This window comes from Centruroides vittatus, unplaced genomic scaffold (assembly GCF_030686945.1).
Source record: "Centruroides vittatus isolate TY-2023 unplaced genomic scaffold, ASM3068694v2 scaffold_2003, whole genome shotgun sequence".
Taxonomy (NCBI): Eukaryota; Metazoa; Arthropoda; class Arachnida; order Scorpiones; family Buthidae; genus Centruroides; species Centruroides vittatus.
The window spans coordinates 230406-237022 of NW_027122686.1; positions in this window are offsets into that span (position 1 = coordinate 230406).

Genomic DNA, 6617 nt, shown 5'->3' on the forward strand with positions numbered 1-6617 from the left:
TCTGTGTGGACTCCACTCATGGCACTACTGCATATGATTTTTATCTCTGTACTATATTAACAGTTGATGAGTTTGGAAGTGGTCTACCATGTGCATACTGCTTAAGCAATTGAATAGACACAACTTCATATTCTTTGTTTATTGCTGCCGTCAGAGAAAAGCTTGGAAAACTGGAAACCACTGTTTTTATTTCTGATGATGCCTCTGCGATTCATGGAAAGATATTATGGGTCCTGCTTCACACCAGTTATTGTGCACGTGGCATGTAGATAGGGCCTGGCGTAAAAAAGTTTTCTCATCTTTCCCTGATAAGGTTACAAAAGCTCTGATAGACAAGATGCTACGAGTTCTTCTTGAAGAACCAAATTCAGAAAAATTTGAAAATCTGATAAAGGAATTCATCCAATCATTAAACCAAAAAGAAACTGAAGAATTTCAAAAGTATTTTGTTCATACTTATCTTCTGTTATAGAAAGGGTCTTGGCATAAACACAAACATGTATTTGGAGGCCATGCATAGAGTTTTAAAACATTGTTATTTGGAAGGTAAAGTGAACAAGAGGGTGGACCATTGTATTTGATGTGTTGTTAAAGATGACTCGTGACAAATTGTTTGAATGCATCATAAAGATGTGCAAGGGGACTATTTCACACGGGTTAGCAAAAATACATAAAAGTCACAAAGAAAGTGAAGCAATAGCATTTTGTGGTATTACCAAAGTTATTGGCAGTATACAATGGCAAGAAAAATCACAAAGCATAACAAATTCTATATAAGTGGTGGAGAAAAAAAATGAGAACATTGAAGACCATACTCGATGCAAGTTGTTATGTAACAAATGCAATGTGTGCGTGCATGTCTATTCATGTACATGTCCGGATTAAGAAGTGAGTTTAAACATGTGTAAGCACATTCATGCTGTAATCAAAATTTAAAAAAATTCTAACAGGAATGCAACAAATGAATTATCTTGTGACATTTTGGCTGATCCGAATACACTTTTTAAGAGTGTAGAAAATTATCGTGTATGTGTTACAGTAAAAACCCGTTTTTAGTTAAAACTAGTTTATACTTGATGCCTTTGTTAAAACCCGTTTTGTCTAGTTAAAACTAGTTTTAACTCAAATTCATTTTTGACTAGCAGTAAATTCCAGTTTTAACTAGACAAAACAGACGGCCGGATGGCCGAGCGGTCAAGGTGGCAGCCTACCGCTCTGGGGGACCCGGGATCGAATCCGAGCGGGTCGAATATCCCCAGGAATTTTTCGGGGGTGGTCCGTTCGAATATGTCGGGCCCCGTCCCTCACCACCCGGTCGCCCCATTGTGGGCCTGGCCGAACCCATAATGGGCCTACTAAAAGAGGCCCTCTTAGTGCCCACAGGGCGGAAAGAGTTAAAAAAAAAAAAAAAAAAAAAAAAAACTAGACAAAACCCGTTTTGTCTAGTTAATTTACTGCTGTACATGTTTTGATTTTACATAAAACTAGTTTTAACTTTTAATATTAATTAAAACTAATTTTAGTTACGTAAATATGTTTGGGGGAAATAAATAAAGTTATGTATATTCGGGGGAAGATGCCTAACATTTTGCTTATGAAGGAAATTATAGCGATAATTTGGGTTTTGGAGGCCTCTAACGAAAATATCATATTCTTGAGCATGTTTTTCAAATAAAACTTTGGAGTATATGAAAAATAATTGCATATTGTGTTTGCAATGACGACTTTTTTACTGTCTGGGATTTTAGGCATCTCACCCCAAGTATCCGGGTGAGATGCCAAATGACATTAGAGTAAGATAACAAATATAATTGCATAAAATTAATTTTCGAATATCTTAACCAAATTTAATTTATTGCATATGTAGTACAAAGTACTTCATAATAAGTATAACAGCACAGTATAAGTATTAAGTTTCCGCCCGTTCTAACGTGCTCTATAGCTAGCTGGAAGCTTTTTTCAGTCCAAAAACCTTTTTGAGAAGTCCTTATATAATTTCTATGCATATCCTGCAATAAAACGAGAAAACAAAAATTTATTAAAAATAGGCATATTGGAGTTCAATTGACAAAAAATAGGCATGTTACCTCAAGAAAAATGTGGCATCTTTCCCATTTGTTAGGGTAAGATGGCTAGTGGAGTCACGTGTTCTAGCATGTCCGATCGGGATCGGCGGTAGCTCACAATGGAAACTTTAAAACCTTAACTACATCACACATTAATTGTTTTACGCAATTTTTAATAAATTCTATTTTAACTTTTAGTTTTAAAATGATTCTAGAAACATTTCACAACAAAAACTTCGTTCTTATCTTGCTTTTATTCCTCTCAGATGTAGAAAATGAGGTAACGGTAGCCAACTACAGCTTTCCGCACTCAATATTGGCCCAACGATTCATCATACAAACAAATACATGACAATATCTGACGTCACCGTTTGAAAATATCAAAAAGTAGGCATCTTCCTCCCCTTACCATCTTACCCCGAATCACTCTATATATTGCAGTCAAAACCATTTTTTAGTTAGGATGCATTTTAACTAGTTGAAACTAGTTGATACTGGATGTCTTTGTTAAAACCCGTTTTGTCTAGTTAAAACTAGAATTTACTGCAAGTCAAAAATGAATTTGAGTTAAAACTTAACTAGACAAAACGGGTTTTAACAAAGACATCCAGTATAAACTAGTTTTAACTAAAAACGGGTTTTTACTGTAACATATGTGTGATGGACGAAGGGACGAAGGTGTTCAATCAAAAATATTTTTTCTATTTTTCCCTCCACCATTTTATCAAAAGATCTGTTGAAATCCATAAAAATTATTTCCCACGAACTTGCTTCCTCGTTGAGGATGATCCATCTAATTAGACGTACAGTATGTCACCCGGAACTTTCAGAAGTAATTCACGTATTGGACACCCGACCCTTAACAACGAGATTCTGACCTCATGGAAAAAACCCAGGTGGAAGAATAATACGACGGAACGATGACAAATCCAGCAGTCGTCGTTTGGTTAGCCACCGCGAGTCCAACCCTGAAAAACTTCCCGCAACCTTCCGATCTGTTTCCGAAACGACCCCACCTAGGAGACCGGGAATTAACTCCGTGAAAATAGTACCGTGTGAATTGTTTCATATTGTGGACTGTTTATTCTGTGGATTGTGAACCTCTGTGGAATATACCGTCTAGGATCGTGGATACCCGGCGGCTCAAGGACTCTCACATCTCCTTAACCAAGGTATATATCAACTCGCGAAGCGGTTGTAAACTCTCTCTCTCCGTGTATCTAAGAGTACAGTACGTCATTGTTAGCTAGGCGTCGTGCTGTAAATTTTTATACATTTTTATTAAAGTTATTCTTGTTACTTAGCCAGTGTCCCGAGTTACTCACTTCCTCGATTCTCCTACCTCCACCTCCATAACGAACCTACTCGCTCACCCGCGACCGCTCGCGTGACGTAAGAACCTGCGTCGCAATTTCCGAGTCCTGACCGACTCGGTGGTGTCACATCCTAACGAGGGGTCAAAGAGACTCCGACCCTCCGGTCACATATGCATATGTAAGGAAACTAAATCTATTGATCAATCGTCTGAATATTGTGAATTGGAAAAAAATTTAAATGTAGTTCATGCAATAGTGAAAAAACGAAAGCTCAACAAAATACAAATACACTTTCCTTAATGATTGGTTGAGAAAAATTTCAGTGGAATTCTCATTTAACATTAATTCAAGCATTACCTGCAACAATATACCTGCAAATAAAAATATTACAAAGCAAACTAGATACAAATCAACTAAACAGAAATCCGAGAAGATTCAGCATATTCCATGAAAAAACCTAGCAAAGCACAAAAGGAAAACATTCAGAAAATGATGCAGAATAAAGGAGAAAGTGTTTTAGAGATCCATACTGATAATGATCATGTATACTAGCACATTTACATTTTGCTTGTATTTACAGATTTTCATTTAATATCTGTAAATACAAGCAAAATGTAAATGTGGTAAATCAATTACAGTAGTAAATCCAATTGAATGTTTATAATTTAATACATTCAATTGGATTTACTACCTAGTTAAGTTATAAATTGTTGTTTTCTGTAACTCTCTAAATTGTACAAGATTGAATACTTAAAATCTACTATAAGTCTATATTGTTCCCTTTCTTTATGCGTTTTTAAACGTATATTTAATCTCGGGGTTCTATTATTTTTAAATTTTAGTATGTTATTTTTATTTATTTCACTAATTTTATAATTCGAATACATGTCTTTTATTATTTTCGTTAGGTCTTTTTTAATATTTTCATAAGGATTATTTTCGAGTTTTTTTTATATTGTTCGTTATTAATTTGTTCTTTTGTTTTATTTTCTAAATTATTATTATCCATTACTATAAGCTGTTTTGTTTTATCAGCCTTAATTATGGACAAATTATTATTTTTTAAAAATTCTATAGTTTTATTTAAATTTATTTTGCACTTATTTACTTTATACTTATTTTTCCGGCGCATAAGTTTTATATCATGAATAACACAACCTATAAGATTACTTTTCATTTCTTTTTTAATAGGTAAATCTTTTATGCTTTTATCTATATCAGCTATTACGTCTATAGTTATTTTATCTATAGGTATATTAAATTCACTTCCTAGAGCCAAAAATTATTTTATAGGTCTAGGGATTTGCATGTTAGTTTTGTTAACAATTAAGTTATTTTCCCATATATTCTTCTCTTTAGGGGTTGGATATTTAAAAAGTTTTTTTAATTTTATATCTTTCTTATATTTATATTTATTTGCTATTCCTTTATATGGGTTCTCAATATAATTTTGTCTATGTAATTCTTTCCTTAATAGGTATTTTAATTTATTCCATTTTTAAACTTTACTTTTAATAACAGGTTTTATGATTTTCCTTTCAATTTTCCAGATCATGTGTCTTGGTATTATATTACGTATGTTCTTGTTTAATCTTAAGGTGTTTGGAGTATACTCCTCGCTTAAAAAGCACTTGAAATAGTTTCAATAGTATATATCATGTTCTAACATCTCTACTCTTTTAGTAAGGGTTATTAGCCTGTTTGTCATATCCATTTTTTATACTACAATTTTTTTATAATGTCTTCTACTGGCGTTGTTTGTTAAGTAAATAAATTTATTTTGTAGCACTGAAGAGGAACAGGAGGAAAACACTGGACCGAAATGCATCTGTAGTGAAACAATAACAGAGTTTATAGCCTGTATAAGCTGTAAGATAGTCTACCGTTTAAAACAATTTTTCGGATTAAAGAGACTTTTATCAGTTCATCATATTATGCAGCTGTCATTACAAAATTCAATAATTAAAATTAATATTTTATTATAATTGCATTATGTATCTTACTACTAATTTCTATACTACATGTGAAAAAAACGATAAGATTGCTATTGTATATTCGAATATTAGTGGCAGAATGGAAGCACTGTATTGTCGAAACCGGGTCAGCTTCCAAGCAGCCAGATTATACTCATTCGCGCATGCGCTTTACAGAGCACCAACCTCACCCCGGTTTAGCTGGTGGACGCTACACACATATAACGCTTCCAATGATTCTATCTCGGATCGGTTCTGGGCTGTTAGCCGCCTGCCTGCTAGATATTTGGCCGCCCTCGCCCCATTATGTGAATCGCGAGTAGATTTATAACTTAACCCAACCGATAGAAATTTACTGGTATGTTTTTATGATAGTTCTGTGTAGTTGACAGGAGTTTTAAAAATCCCATTAAAATATTTGATATTTTTATTCCGCTTTCCCATCTTATATTACTTACGGATTTCAATAATAAACCAGCTTTATTACGATTTTGTATGTCCATCTATAAGGTGATGTAGGAAAAAACGTGTACAGAAAAAGATCTAGAATTTATTTTCCTTAAATTTACGATTTATATATCCGTTGTCATAAAAGTTTGTCTTTGCACTTCTTTCCCGAGACTACAAATATTCAAGTACAAAGTAACCGGTTTCGACTTATTTCTACTTAAGAAGTAGTTAAATAATTAAGAGATTAGGAAATTAGGGACATAAAACCCTGCTGAAAGAGGCGGAATTCTATTTAACCGAAGCTTAACCGAACCAATCTCTAGCCGAGTACAGTGGGGACTGATTTCGTTGTAATATTAAATGTAATAAAGACAGAAATTTTTCCAGTTCAATGAGAGTGACTGAAAAGTAAATTTTGGAAATTTCCGTCGACACCTGGCCCTAAAACGAATTAGTTAAAAAACAAACGACGGAGAATCTATTAAGTTTAGCATATTTAGATTTTTACAGCGATGGCGAGAAACGTTTAAAATTTACAACAACCCTGTCGCGTCCTTTGTAGTATACTAGTGATGCGACGAAAGAGGCATTTGACATTGGCCAGTATCGGCACCCTCGGGATTTGGCAGTCTACGTGCCATGCAACCTACTCTGATTCCATCCATTATAATACCAAATATGACATAAGTGGATTGTTTTGAGATTTTATGTTATTTTTATGTACGTTTCTTCACAAAACTATATTTAATTATAATTTTCTTTAAAAGTATATTCATACAATTGAAGAATATTTTGTACCAGGTATGTACATC